The sequence below is a fragment of the Antedon mediterranea genome, chromosome 3 (assembly GCF_964355755.1).
Source record: "Antedon mediterranea chromosome 3, ecAntMedi1.1, whole genome shotgun sequence".
Lineage (NCBI taxonomy): Eukaryota > Metazoa > Echinodermata > Crinoidea > Comatulida > Antedonidae > Antedon > Antedon mediterranea.
In genome coordinates this window covers 6,986,775-7,004,014 of record NC_092672.1, presented here as the reverse complement: position 1 = coordinate 7,004,014, position 17,240 = coordinate 6,986,775, and positions in this window count along the sequence as shown.

Genomic DNA, 17,240 nt, shown 5'->3' with positions numbered 1-17,240 from the left:
GTTACCCCCCGGATGTTTACCAACCGGACAACTACCCCCTTAGGACAACTACCCCACGGACAACTACCCCCCGGACAACTACCCCCTTAGGACAACTACCCCCTTAGGATAACAACCCCCGGGACAACTACCCCCCGGACAACTACCCCCTTAGGACAACTACCCCCTTAGGATAACTACCCTCCGGCCAACTGCCCCCCGGTCAACTACCCCCCGGTCAACTACCCTCCGGTCAACTACCCCCCTACCCCCAATCCAAAAGTAGACAAATATATAGGACCGGTTTCTGTAAAAATGAAATCATCTGTTTTTAACGGGTGTTTCGAAACTAGAGACCCGAGACCTGACACGAGACCCAATACGAAAAGGGAGACCTATATTTGGGTCTCCCTTTTCGTATATTAGGGTCTCCCTTTTCGTATAGTGTGGTCTCTCTTCTTGTATAGTGGGGTCTTCCTTTTCGATAGTGTGGTCTCTCTTTTCGTATAGTGGGGTCTCCCTTTTCGTATATTTGGGTCTCCCTTTTCGTATATTTAGGTCTCCCTTTTCGTATATTAGGGTCTCCCTTTTCGTATAGTGGGGTCTCCCTTTTCGTACGTGGGTCTCCCTTTTTGTATATTTAGGTCTCCCTTTTCGTATTGGGTCTCGGGTCTCTGGTCTCTGGTCTCGGGTCTCTAGTTTCGAAACACCCGTTTTTAACCGATTATTCTGTTTAACAGCACGCTAGACCCTAGATGTGCTAGATTTAAAGTACCGTATTTATTGACAAAACGGCCTGGGCTGTTTATTGTTTAGGTGGTTTTTAGGTGGACATTTATTGGAAGAAAATTGTTTATTCAATGGGAGGAGGTATAATCTAATGGAAATAGACGCCGATTATTAATTCCATATGATGTTTCATGGGAGTGACATGATCACCGTTTATTTGAGGGGAATTTATTTAAAGATCGCCGTTTATTCGGTGAGTGAACATTGAGGTCAAATATCAAAAGTGATATTATTCTTCAAGTGTACAAAAATACATATATGACAAATTTGAGACAAAAATGAATTCTTTTAAGACCAGTGGTTATCGAAGCATTGTCCTGACGCAAAAATTATTATTATTATTAGCGAACCCAGTCTTTACAGTAAATACAGGGAGTACTATATAATACGTTCGACTATCTTATGATCATGTGTGACAATCTTCAGTTTAAACCAGGCTATATTTATGTTCAATCTTTTACTTTTGTTTACAATAATGAATAGTAATTCGTCAAAGTAACGAATTAAAATATAGTTATTAATTCCTATTATACACTGTTGCAGAGTCAGGTTGTTGAATGGTCTGGGTAGTAGTTGTCCGTCCGGGGGGTAGTTGTTCTAAAGGGATAGTTTTCTGGGTGGTAGTTGTTCAGGGGTTAGTTGTCCTACGGAGGTAGTTGTCCTAAAAGATTATTTGCCCTCGGAGTATTGTCCAGGTCCAGGAGGTAGTTGTCCTACGGGGAGTATTGTGTCAGAGGTAGTTGTCCACGGGGTAATTACCCGGGGGGGGGGGTAATTGTCAGGGGGTAATTGTTCCTAGGGGGTAATTGTCCGGGGGTAGTTGTCCAGGGGTTAGTTGTCCTACGGAGGTAGTTGTCCTAAAAGATTATTTGCCCTCGGAGTATTGTCCAGGAAGTAGTTGTCCTACGGGGTGTATTGTGTCAGAGGTAGTTGTCCGGGGGGTAATTGTCCGGGGGGTAATTGTTCCTAGGGGGTAATTGTCCGGGGGGTAGTTGTCCGGGGGGTAGTTGTCCTAAGGGGGTTGTTGTCCTAAGGGGGTAGTTGTCCGGGGGTATTTGTCCGGGGGGTAGTTGTCCTAAAGGGGTAGTTGTCCTAAGGGGGTAGTGGTCCAGGTGATGGTTGTCCGGGGGGTAGTTTTCCGGGTGGTAAATGTCCAGGGGGTGAATATCCGGATACGGTAACGACGTCTACATAATTCTTCGATTCGTACTCTTCGCTATACGAATTATTTCAGAAAAAGAATTAGTAAACTAACTCTTCCCTGGTCAATTAAACTCTTTTATTATTTATTACTATTTTTACTGAGGAGTTAGCAAGAAGTACCAGCGTCGCATAACTGTTTGTTATACGATAAATTGGTTCCCAATTCGAGGCAGCGTAAGGACGCTTACGTCGTGCAAGAAATAGGACCGTCACTTGTGATTTGTCAACTCACTTGCGTTGTGCTAGACTTGCCCAAGGTATTGTTTTTTGTATGTTTTATTTTAGTTGGCGTTTCGCATAATTTTTGTCTCAGCTCAAGTATTATATGTATTTATTTATTTATTTTAACCATATTTCATGAGGGTGATCCATCCAGCATTTGCTGATCATTTGGGACCCTCAGAACAGATACAATACATAAAATACAACAAAAACAGAAAATTAAAAGAAAAACAAAAACCAAAAAATATACTTAATTACATAAGACTAAAAATCTGAATAAGAAAATTAGAAATATAGAAAAAAACTTAAATGTTAAATTAAGCAAAAATATTTAATATATATAATAAATATTTATTTAGATCTACTATTTTACAATTTAGATTTTGGAAAAGGATTACATAGTTTTGAGAAAAGTCATAATTCTAGTTTTGACAGAGGAAAAGGATAAAGAATTGCGGATAGATAGAGGAAGATCATTGTAGAAATGAGGGGCCTTGTAGCTGAAGGAGAGTCTGAAAATGTCAAGAGAGGTTTTAGGAAATATGTATGAAACGCTATGTGTGAAAACATGTTCGTTACAAATGGAATCGCCGTCCCAGAACCTAGACTAGCGTTGTTGTTCCAGCACCAGAACAAGGAGCGAGTCGGCCTCCTAGGCCTCAAACCCATGCCGATATTGTTAGCTCTTTCAGGTACGATAAACGGCGCCCTTGCCTCAATGTGTATATTTATAAAGAATATATATTATAATCAATTACCGTCAGAACATGTTAGTTGTACAATATCATTTGTACAAATCACATTTTCAAATTCGCACTCCAGCAGACTTGGTTCAGTGCCAAGACAACGAATCACCTCAGCACCAATTACTACTAGGCTGGTTCTATTAACACTCTCCCATGACTTAACGCCAAGAAAATGTAATTCTCTGCAAGCAATTTCGGCGGCTTTCTCGTTCCAATGTTCATTACAAACATAATTCCAATTACCATTTCTGAAGACTTCGACCAGACCATGATGGCTTCTGTTCTGCATTCGTACTCTCTCTAAGTAAAACATTAAAAAATCAATCTCTCAATTAATTTAATACATTTTTAAATATTTACAGTGTATACCGTGTATACAATATAACACAAAATGACACAACTCATCACTAAAAACATTATTTACTTCAGGTATCAACTTTCTGCGGTCATAATTATTATACAGGTAGGCCTACTGTACGTGCATTTTCGTTCATGTTTTACAAATAATATGTCACTAAACACAGTAAAACATTGCTATGCAATACTTTGTTGAAACTATCACCGTCCTAGTTGATTGAAATAGTACAGTACATGTAACGATACATCACTACGACGTGTATGTTTATATAATGTAAAACAATTTGTGAAAACCACCTCTATTCGGGGAAAATCATAAAATCGATTTAATCGTCAATAAAAATTAAATTATCTAACTCAACTTTATTAGTAGGCCTAATGGTTTTCAGTTGTTTCTTAGAGCCAATTCATACTTAAGTTGGTTCCTACCCTACCCACCAAAGTTGTTCTGCGTTTAGGGGATTTGATGCACCGTAGGCCTATCCTCTACTGGCTTTACAACGCTACTCATGCCAGTGTATGGCGCGCCAAGCTGTCATTTATTCGGAAATAAAGATATCTTAGTTTAAAACTAAGATATCTTAGTTTAAAACTAAGATATCTCTATTAATAGAGATATCTCTATTAAAAACTAAGATATCTCTATTAAAACTAAGATATCTCTATTTAAAACTAAGATATCTTAGTTTTTAATAGAGATATCTCTATTAATAGAGATATCTTTATTAATAGAGATATCTCTATTAAAAACTAAGATATCTTAGTTTTAAATAGAGATATCTTAGTTTTTAATAGAGATATCTTAGCTTTTAATAGAGATATCTCTATTAATAGAGATATATCTATTAATAGAGATATCTCTATTAATAGAGATATCTCTATTTAAAACTAAGATATCTGTATTAAAAACTAAGATATCTTAGTTTTTAAAAGAGATATCTTAGTTTTAAATAGAGATATCTCTATATATCTCTATTTAAAACTAAGATATCTCTATTTAAAACTAAGATATCTCTATTAATAGAGATATCTCTATTAATAGAGATATCTTAGTTTTGTTTCCGGTTCAGTGTTTTATGGGTAATACGATTTTCCAGCTGTGACTGAGGTAAGATCAAGTTCCTATATTGTTAACATCGCAGTCCCAGTTGTAATATAGAGGCTATAATGAAATAAAATGGAACAGAGGCAGAAACAGAATGTTTCAGAAAAAATGATGAGGTTTATAATGAGCACATAAACACTTTCCATAAAGATAAAAACCATTGTATTTGATCACTATTTAATTATGGATGATAGAAGTTTCTATGTACAATTTTGAATAAGTTTTCGTGAAATAGCTTGGTGGATAATGCCGATCATTTTGAATGATAAAACAAAATTGAAATACCTCTAGTTTTTCTAGAAATTTCACTCTTATTTATCTGGTTCGCGGTCAATGCCTAGAAAATTGTTTATAAAATACGTACTGTTATTCCAGGTACAGTCAGTGAGGAGGAGTAGAAGATGTAGATGAAGAATTGTTATCTCCATGTTTGTAAAACAAAAAATAAATTTAAACGTGAACACGTCGATACTCATTGCAATGAAACCGACTGTCGTCCTTTTATACAATATACTATTAATCGGAAAGGGAAAAAATACTATTTCGGAGAGAGCGCACCACATATTTATTAATTATTTATTTCGTTTTCTTTCAGTAGGGTAGCTCTCTCAGAAATAATATAAAAACTGCTCTTCCGATCCCGAGGGGCCCTACGACATGCACATTTCGTTTTCTTATAGTAGTGTAGCCCTCTCAATCAGTAATAATATAACAAAGTTTATGATGTCGATCCGTGTCCCTTTTCACTTCTTTGCTAGTTTTTTAACTAAGATATCTCTATTTAAAACTAAGATATCTCTATTAAAAACTAAGATATCTCTATTGCTTGAATAAATGACAGCTTGGCGCGCCATACCAGTGAGGGAAGGGTGATGATGTGGGTGGTTTAAATGCAATAATAAAGATTTGTACATAATATACGGCGACTGAAAACGCTAGCTCATTATCCGTTAAAAAAAAATTATATCCAACCTCTGCAGCACAGATTGAAAAAAAAATGGATCGAATTTCTGTTATGAGTATACAGTACTTGCCTTTACGACGCCTGAGGGAATAGACACTTGTGGAACAGAGATTGGAATGTTCCATTCATCGCAAATCAATACATTTGTATAAACGTATATTAAATCTATCAAAATAGTATTTTTTAAAGAAAATCGGCCTGTCTTCAACATTATGATGCTGTACTCGAGCTGTTCAACCGGTTTTCAGCCATTAAAAACAATTATCGTAGGAGGAGATAGGAAAATGCGAAGCATCCTCGTATTATTGTCTGTGGGTATTTTTCAAGACGGACATCCATTAGACAGTGTATACCACGATCGAAAAACAACCCTATTTGGGGCAAATCGTTGAACCTAAATTCGTTTTAATTGTCAATAACTAATTATCTAACTCAATTTAATTAGTAAACAGGGTTACATCACGTGGTTAAAATCAGTACCGAGATTCTAACCAACTTTATATACCATCGAGTAAACATTCTAGAAAAAACGCGCGATTTACCGAATTTTGCCCTTACGTAAATTTATATATAGATAAAGAAACAGTAGAACGCCTACTTTGGGACGCTTTCCAGTGAAACGAACGAGGTAAGGGAGAGGTAAGGGTGGCTATGAGACATCTAATCCATTGATATCATAACCGCCATTCACGTACGTACTAGCTGTTTTGGATTGGATACCTTGCATTGTTTTTTCTTGTAATAAATCGTTACTGTATGCACTGTAAAATGTGCTTTAAAGGCAACATGAGAGAAATACTAAATAGTGTATAGTCTTCTTCAGTAATTGTTCAGATATGCAGGATCTCTGTTTTCAGTTGTACTGTAATTATGATGTACTGTAATTGATGACTAAATAAATGTAGAATGTGTGTGTGTGTATACACAAACTAGCTATAATCTCACCTGTGTCACATTCGGTAAACATATATTCATCATAGTCAACATTGTCTAAATAATAATACTGATAGTCGGAACTGATCTCAAGTGCAGTTGACTGACTTTCATTTGAACTGTAGCACCATAGTGGGCTACACGTTAAGCATGGGTCGTCATAATTAATACGGAAGTTGTATTTATGCCTGGCTAGGTGTACACCGGTTGTTTGCTGCTGTAGGCAGATATGCGTAAAAGGATGCATTTCATCTTCCAATTTGCACACGTATGTCCATGTACCATTATTATATAACTGAGCATATCCCGAAGTCATGGAATAGCCATCAACCAACCTTAATCCACCTGCGGAGTTATAAAGTAATTGTAACAACTGTTAAGGAAAGTACTGTACAAAATACCAATGTATACTTGTATACAATGTATATTTCTAAAAACTAAAACGTAAATAGTTCAGTCTAGAATTGCATTGCCTACTTGTTCCGCATGACAAATACACTTTACTTCTACACATCTGAATTGGTCCAGTTTCGAATGAGCAATCTTCGAATCTATTCTCTGTTCCCGAGCAAGAAATGTTACTCGTTACGTTTAGATTGCTGGAGTAATTGACAGAAATTATATCTAAAACGTTGTCAAAGTTAAGTTGTCTACAGACAACTATTCCAGCTTCAAGGTCAAATTCTTCGAAGCAGACAGTGTGCCATTCAGAGGCTGTATAAACCTCAAGTAGTCCTTCTGACTCAACTTGTCCTCCGGTTAGTTTTACTCCATCTGTAAAAGTTCAAATTGATTTAATTCAAATTAAAGTTAGAATGTTTACAAAACTTGAAAAAAAAATTTTTTCATATAGTACTCATTATAATTCTACAAATCAGTACCTTTTAGACACCTAATCCCATATTGATGGTCTCGATATAAATAGGAATACCAACTATTATAGAAAATCCGACAATCACTTATTTCTTGTTCATTACCCAAACACATAATTCCATAAGAAGACATGCCGTATACAGTTCCAAAGATCCCACATTCCGAAAACTCAGCAGAAGGAAAGTTCAGTGAACGGCAGATTACATCAGCTTCGGGAAGTCGTAGATCCCAAGTTGCTGACCATCGACTATGATATTTAAACTCAACACGACCTTCGTTAGAATTTTCACCAACTAATCGAATATCCACTAAATTACAAAGAAGGAAAGTTAACTATGTATCTAGATAAGTTGTTATATGCTCCATTCTGATACCTTATTCGTTCAATATTGTAAATTACGTTTATGGGAAGAAAATGTTGTTTTTGGTTCATAAAAACTATAACAATTAGGGTCATCAATATAATATAAGTTTACAACTTACGTTTTGAGCAGACAACTCCAACATCCTTTGAATGTGTACATTCTGGATCCGCCGTTGAGTTGATAGGACTACATTCGGTACCGTAATCACGGTCAATGCACCCAGTAATTTCTGACCAAATATTTCCAGTTCCCTCTCCAAATCTGTACACTAAATGTTCGTCTGCACCTTCGTAACCAAGTAACTTGCATAACAGATTAGCGTCGTGTTCAGTCCATCCGATAGAACAGACAGTACCAGAGTAGTCCCCATATTCATCAATTTCTATTCGGCCTTCTCTGCCTATTGTACCATCTTCCAAAGTCAGGTAGGCTAGTGCTAGAAAAAATCATGTTATATAGTCTTATGGATCAAGAGGTACAGTATTGCAGTACTTTTACTATCTTTTTTTCTTAGAACAGCCAACTACAATACTGTATTTCGTTTGACTACAGTAGTGTATATAAGCATATGGGTTAAAGACTACATTAAAAATAAGTTAGGGTAATATATACAGAAAATTCAGAAACCATAGTGAACATCATCATAAATAATTAAAAGAGACACACTAACTTGAATATGGAAAATCTGACAGTATGACCAGCAACAATGGTCCAAAAAACCAAATCGTCATTTGTACGATATTCATAAGTTCTGAAAATATAGAAAATGAAATACGGTTAAATATATATATTAGGTATTAGTATACTTTGAATAAACTGGGAAATCTTTACTTATTTGTGTTGTGTGTAAAAGGCATTATATATAGTAAAATATAAGTAGGCCTACAGGTACAGATGGTCTCCTCGTTTTACTCTACAGAGGTCAAGACGCTGTAAGACCAAAATTAGACCATTCATAACCGAAAAGTAAAGCTCTGTCTACACTATCAAACTAGTTTGCCAAAAAAGTGTGATACGCCTAAATATGGCAGTGATACAGTATGCCCAAATATGGTAGTGATGTGACATCATCATGTCCATATATAGGCACATCACATTTTTTGTCACATCAATTTTGATAGTGTAGACAGAGCTTTAGACCATGCCAACATTTGTAAATCTGAATACAAATTTAAATTAACATAATTCAAACTAAATTAATAATAGGAATAGTAATTGGAAACATTATCGTACAGTACCTGTAACTAAACACTGATTTGAATTGGATGTCATATAAATTAAATCTTGCGTTTATTAAACAAACGCAATATGTGATTGTAAGTATGTATGTTGTAAGCAAAATGATTTACCTTTTCCGAGCTCACTCCTGCTTAGGGTTGCAACGTCTTGCTGATAAATGTGTAAATGTTGCTGTGGATATAATGTCATTACAACACCAAAAAAGTCTATGCTTTTCTGTCATAGCAAGCATAAATTAAGTAGGCTTCCAGTGACAGAACTGGGTTCATCGTTATATTATTAGGCCTACTTACTTATTTATTATTAATTAATAAAAATGAATTGTAGGCTATACGTACCCAATTAAGATATGATGATACACGTATACTTTGTCATTACCGTCTTTCCAGTTCCACACATAATATCTGATGTATTTATCAACACTCTCGCGTCTGATTTTATTGCTTTCAATTTACTATACTAATTAAATTCATGATTATATAGTGCTCCCTCAGTAGGTGTACATATTGATTTTTAATCGTAATTAATAGTCAATTGAAACTAAGTAGGCCTACTACGAAACTAAATTTAAGATGCACTGTTTATACTCCTCATGGAAGGTTACTCATATAAGGGTCACGGTCTATAAGATGCACTCCAATTTACCATAGACTAGAATAGATGGTACGCTCGCGTACCGTCTAGGTCGTGCCCACGGATGGTTCTCGAATACGCAGTAATTTTTCAGCGTAAAAAAAACTGGCGATTTTAAATTACGTACGGCAGGACTATAATACATGTCGTTTACACACAGGAATTTCTTCCGATACACTACCCATACATATAGGCCTACACTGTTACTTCTATTAATACTATACTGTCCCTGCAATTCAGATGCACTATCATTCACTTAAGATACAGTATTCTGTTTTCATTGAAAGTTGTTACAATACTATTAAATGTTATGATAGCATTTTAAATTCAATTCAACATTTTTTTCGACCAACATCAAACATTAACATATTATGTACATACATATAGACTAATGAAATAAATCAACAACCAAAAAGTATCATAGAGGGACGATATAGAGACTCAAACAAGTCCATAACTGTCGTCCCTCCTGTAGGTACACAATCCATACAAAACAAGGCCAACAGCCATAAGTCGCGTGCTAAAACGCATAGTGATACCGGACCGACAGACCGACATAGTGAACTATAGAGTCGCGTCCATGCGACTAAAAAGTACACATAAACAAAGCAAGTTAACGTGTTCAGTGCCATGAACAATTTGTTACAGTACAAGTCAGTGGCCATTGAACAATACAAGATTAAATACAAAATCAAGACATTGACGATAAAGGTATATGTTGTAATCTCGTGTGAATTTGCTAGGATTCTTAATGAAGAGTTATTTGAGTTTTAAATTTAATCATCACAGTGACATAATCCGTTTTTCTAGTACATGAACGTAGTGTTGTTAAATTTAAGAGATAATCTATGTAAATGTTTTCTTTAGATACGATGTAATTAAGACGGTGGTGAGATGATTGTCGCCGGCTTGTCCCTTAAACATTTTAAAAGACAATTTTAAATGGCAAATTATCACTCAACTAGTATACATTAATCATTCGTCTTATGAATAACTAATTACAAATGTGAACCAATATTGTATATTTCAAACCAACTCTCAAATAACTTCAGGTTTTTCTGATATTTCGAGTTGTGGACACGACCTAAATAAACATTACAGGACTTATAAAGTGTTTAATTTTCCTGCAGACATCAACATTAAGTACCTTTTGCAACATATCACGCGTGCTCATGAATGTTAAGCAACAAACAATCATGTATTCTCCTGATATCAATTGGTTTATTTAAGTATAGAACAAACATCTATTTTAAGAATATTTTATGGCTTTACCAGAAAAAAAATTTATTTGAGGAATTACAATTAGTACGAAAGATGTTGACGTTTGTGTCCATATACTATTTATATATCAATATTTAATGATTGTAATGCTTATATAAGCCTATACAGCAGTAGTCATGTAATACAAGTTTTTTTTTTCTCTTTTGTGGCGCAAACACCACTTTTATTCACATTCATATTATCTCATATTACATAAAATCGTATTATTTAACTTGAAAATGTCGTTACAGTTCATAAGTAACATTTTTACATATATGAATTCTGTATTACTCCTTTTTTCATTAATTTTCTTATATTTTGTTATACACTTGACAGGATCATCATTATCATCTATCCCGTTTTAAAATAGTTCACACATTTTCATTTGTTTGTTTTCATTACAACCCGGATTATACAATATATTTATATACATGATAAAAAAAAACAATAATAGCTCAGTACCACCAGTAACCCGTATCGGTTAATCGTATCAAATTAGAAATTATATTATCATAATCTTATTTCTTAAAGCTACCCATTTTTCTATACTTGTTTCTTTATTGTTATATGTTTTACATTCAATGTTATATAACATATTGCTTTTAAATGAATTCCATAAAGATTTACCCACTGGCTTATTTAGTGCAGATAACATTTTTATTCTATAAATAGTAAATGCTGCAAAAGTGTAAATATAATCTATTAGCTTATCTCCCGTTCCTAGTATTAATTGTTTAAATGATATATTATTGTGATTTAAACTTACAAAGATACTAAGCATTTTCCTCCAATATTTCTGAATAAATCTACAACTAAAAAACAAATGATTTTCATTTTCAATTTCTCCACATTTGTCACACGTTTGTGTTTCCTTAACTTTCCACTGATACAGCCGTTTGTTGGTAGGCAGTATTCTATGTAACATCTTATAATTGAATTGTGCTAGTTTCTTATCTTTTATTTTACATACTTTCCGTAACCAAGAAGTTTTCCAATCAATGTTGTTATCATTGAAGTACTCTTCCCATTTTAGTTGTGACATTGGAATAATGAAATATTCTTTCACAAACCATGAGTATATTAGTTTGGTAGTATTAATCTCATACTTGGTCCCAACTAATTCATCATTATCATCACAATTGAAAATATCTACCTCCTTAATAATACGTTTCCATTGAATTGGTATTGCCTTAATAATGCACAAATACTCATTTAACCAGTTTGTTTTACATTGTAGTTTCACCAGTATTTCGTTTGATGTTAAAAAAGTGTTCTTATTAACAATGTCTTTAATACTGATAATGCCACTGTCAATCCAATGCTTGTAGAATGTAATACAAGTTGTACATGTTTGATTGTATCAATTAAAACTGCATTACCACCGTCAACAGAAAGCGTGCCATTGACAATATAACAAATAAAAATGAGCTGTTCGGTAAAAAACTAGATATGGCGAAAGACAGACTTCAAACTCATTCTTGTCAGAACAATGTACTAAACAAGAAAGCTTGTGTGAAGAACGTCAAGATCTGTGAGCAGCCAAATTAAATCTCTAAACTAATAAATGCTACTGACGTATGTATCTTGTATCTGTATCTGTACTATATTGTATCTGTATCTATATCTTGTATCTGTATCTTGTATCTGTATCTTGTATCTGTATCTGTATCTGTATCTTGTATCTGTATCTGTATCTTGTATCTGTATCTTGTATCTGTATCTTGTATCTGTATCTTGTATCTGTATCTTGTATCTTGTATCTGTATCTTGTATCTGTATCTTGTATCTATATCTTGTATCTATATCTTGTATCTGTATCTGGTATCTGTATCTTGTATCTGTATCTGTATCTTGTATCTTTATCTTGTATCTATATCTTGTATCTGTATCTTGTATCTGTATCTTGTATCTGTATCTGTATCTTGTATCTGTATCTTTTATCTTGTATCTGTATCTGTACTATATTGTATCTGTATCTATATCTTGTATCTGTATCTTGTATCTGTATCTTGTATCTTTATCTTGTATCTGTATCTGTATCTTGTATCTGTATCTGTATCTTGTATCTGTATCTTGTATCTGTATCTTGTATCTGTATCTTGTATCTGTGTCTTGTATCTGTATCTTGTATCTGTGTCTTGTATCTGTATCTTGTATCTATATCTTGTATCTGTATCTTGTATCTATATCTTGTATCTATATCTTGTATCTGTATCTTTATCTGTATCTGTATCTTGTATCTGTATCTGTGTCTGTATCTTGTATCTGTATCTATATCTTGTATCTGTATCTTGTATCTATATCTTGTATCTGTATCTTGTATCTATATCTTGTATCTGTATCTTGTATCTATATCTTGTATCTTGTATCTATATCTTGTATCTATATCTTGTATCTGTATCTTTATCTGTATCTGTATCTTGTATCTGTATCTGTATCTTGTATCTATATCTTGTATCTTGTATCTGTATCTTGTATCTTGTATCTGTATCTATATCTTGTATCTGTATCTTTATCTGTATCTTGTATCTATATCTTGTATCTGTATCTTGTATCTATATCTTGTATCTATATCTTGTATCTGTATCTTGTATCTGTATCTTGTATCTATATCTTGTATCTATATCTTGTATCTGTATCTTGTATCTATATCTTGTATCTGTATCTTGTATCTATATCTTGTATCTGTATCTTGTATCTGTATTTTGTATCTGTATCTTGTATCTGTGTCTTGTAACTTATTTTGTAATTTTATTTTGAAATTTTATCTTGTATCTGTATCTGTATCTTGTATCTGTATCGTGTAACTTATTTTTGTATCTTTATCTTGTATCTGTATCTGTATCTTGTATCTGTATCTGTGTCTGTATCTTGTATCTGTATCTATATCTTGTATCTGTATCTTGTATCTATATCTTGTATCTGTATCTTGTATCTGTGTCTTGTATCTGTATCTTGTATCTGTATCTTGTATCTGTACCTTGTATCTGTATCTTGTATATGTACCTTGTATATGTATCTTGTATCTGTATCGTGTATTTTTATCTTGTATCTTTATCTTGTATCTTGTATCTTGTATCTTGTATCTTGTATCTGTATCGTGTAACTTATTTTTGTATCTTGATCTTGTATCTTTATCTTGTATCTTGTATCTGTATCTTGTATCTGTATCTTGTATCTGTATCTTGTATCTGTATCTTGTATCTTTATCTTGTATCTTTATCTTGTATCTGTATCTTGTATCTTGTATCTTGTATCTATATCTTGTATCTTTATCTTGTATCTTTATCTTGTATCTTTATCTTGTATCTGTATCTTGTATCTGTATCTTGTATCTGTATCTTGTATCTGTATCTTGTATCTGTGTCTTGTATCTGTATCTTGTATCTTGTATCTATATCTTGTATCTTTATCTTGTATCTGTATCTTGTATCTTTATCTTGTATCTGTATCTTGTATCTGTATCTTGTATCTGTATCTTGTATCTGTATCTTGTATCTTTATCTTGTATCTTTATCTTGTATCTGTATCTTGTATCTGTATCTTTTATCTGTATCTTGTATCTGTGTCTTGTATCTGTATCTTGTATCTTGTATCTTGTATCTTTATCTTGTATCTTTATCTTGTATCTTTATCTTGTATCTGTATCTTGTATCTGTATCTTGTATCTGTATCTTGTATCTGTATCTTGTATCTTTATCTTGTATCTTTATCTTGTATCTGTATCTTGTATCTGTATCTTGTATATGTATCTTGTATATGTATCATGTAACTTATCTTGTATCTTTATCTTGTATCTTTATCTGTATCTCTTGTTTCTGTATCTTATGTAGCTTCGTATCTATATCTTGTGTCTGCTGAACATTTCCATAACATTTAAAATCAATATTGTATATATTAAAGCAAATCTTGTCTTAGTCAATTTCAAATTGTCCTAGTAATTAATTACCACGCATAATACATCGCCCGTGCTCATGAATTATAAGCAACTAATAATCAGTATGTATTCTGGTTTTAATTGGTTTATTATATATTATCTATATATATAGAACAAACATCTAACTATGTTATTAATATTTCATAGCTTGGTTAGAAAACAATGTATTCGGGGAGTAAACTAAAATTCGATAGTAAAAGATGTTGACATATTATAATATATTCTTTTGTCACGAGTGCTTTAGCTGGAATTGAAACCAGACAGAACCAACAATATGTGTATCCATATAATTTTGATACAACAATATTTGGAATGTTGCATAAATTAAAGATGTATTGTCCCCCAAAAACATGAAAAATGAAGATTAATAAAAAAACACTTTGAATAGGCCATTTTGATCAATTTAATCACTTCTGTAGGAAAACAAATGTTTTCACTTATAAAAAGATAAAATGAATGGTTAAATTCAACCAAAAACCGATTGACTTCCAGTCAATTTGATTATTTTTTGCATTAATTTACAGTTTCTTTTAGGTATTTTTTTTTCTATCAAATTTTTGATCAAAGTGAATAACTATTATGTAACATTAAATTGGCATATTCAATAAAAATACTTACTTTTTTTAGGGCAATATATGTTTAAACTAGATAAACAGTATCTTTCTGTGAATTGTACTTCATATTATTCTTTACTCGGAGGCTAGCATTTGATGATTGAAGAGTGATTTTTATCACCTTCATGAAACAGTCTGTCGTGTGCAAATAAATGTTAACATTAATTGTTTACTAGCACCCGATTCTTGTAGTGTGCAAATGTATTTGCCTATATCAATACCTATAAATGAATATAAATGCTTAAAGGACAACTTCACCGAGAACCATATTTTGTCAACGTATTAGGGATGTACGATGTATGATTTCAGAACAATTGCGAGACTTACAATTTCGCCACGCACGCTCGTCATACAGCAGTCGCCGTAAATTGCTGTGACGTCAAGTGTGCTTAACCAAATCTACCTGATGAGTCATGTCAATTGCTAATTGAAAAATACCAAAAAATCGTATTTTTAAAGTAAAACAACTAAAATAGTTTTGATTCGCGTCGATTCGCGCCCTAATTTTGACATTAATATTTCGAGCAAAGCTTGATCTTTACGTTAATACCAAATTTGGCTCCGACAATCGACGACATTGCATATAGGAAACGATGTATATATAACGACAGAATGATTATTAGTTTTGGTTTTAGTAGGCCTAGTCATCGAATATCAAATATTAAATAATGTAGCGGAAATTACCATTTTTTAAAATACAGAGTACTCAGGAAAATGTAACTAATTATCATCACTGATTCTCGGAATGACAGTTGCAGCGCTAACAGACTTGATGACCCCTAGAATTGGAAATCGAGAGTATTGTCTATTATGAAGATAAGATATGCTGAAGGTAGTTCGGCGAAGTCAATGCTTAGCTCCTTCCATGGGCCTGTTGGTAGTTTAGACATTACTAGAGGTTCTCGGCTACGTGTGTGTTGCTGCTTGGCATTGGATGCAGCTATGAATATAGCAATCAACTGCTTTTCATCTGCTCAATTGTTCCTCTTGGAAAACTTCTCAACAACTGAACTTGATTCAACCTACATGCAGCGTATGTAGATTGTTAATTATGTCAACAAACGACCAAACAATCCTAGGCTTAGCTAGGCCTAGGCCTGTTATAATTTATAAATTCCATATAAATAATTATATTTAATGTTACTGTTTTAATCAATGTGAATCAAATGTAGGCCTTGACTAGGCCTACCTTTTATTTGATTCAAGTGACAGAAATATATTTAGATGTTATATAAAACAAATAATGAATGTTTTGTATTCGTGTAATGGTACAAATAATGGAATTTGGTGAATGATGATAGGTTATAATAAACCTACTAGGCCTAGGCCAAAATACAGCAATACGACACTAAGTGTAAGGTATTTCATTATGGTCGTGATAATCCCAATTTCTTGTATTCAATGGCTGGTAGTCAAAATCCTAAAAACGATCTAAAGTTAATTTAAATTTCTTTTTGATCTAAGTTAATACATATATATCTCTCGTAATGTAATGTAACATTTGCGACGAAAGTACACAATTTCCAATTGCGAACAGATTTTTTTTTTCGTACACGATCGTTTAATAGTGCGTACTATTGCACATCATGTGACCCACAATCGTCCAATCAAATGGCAGGAATTTATTTAGGTGTTATATAAAATCTAATATATACTGTAGCATGCATTGTATAGCATGAAAAATGACATCATGGATTTAATGATGCTAAATTGTTATTGATAATGATGATGATAATGATGTAAAAAGAGCTATACAAAATAAACGGAACTATTGCTAAGCACTTGAGCCTAAAGATGAAAACAGCATAATTCATTTTTTTAGCAATTATAGCAATTGTGTAACATGAAACAGCCATTACAGTAAACTATCTGTGGAAAAAAAAAATTATTTTTATATTTTATTACAGAGGCAAAGGTCGTCATCAGCTTAGGTTACTTAGTCATAATATTTACCATACCTGATCTCTAGTTTGAAAAGGACACTTTAGGGGGAAAGGGTTCTTTCGAAGCCCTCCAGCCAA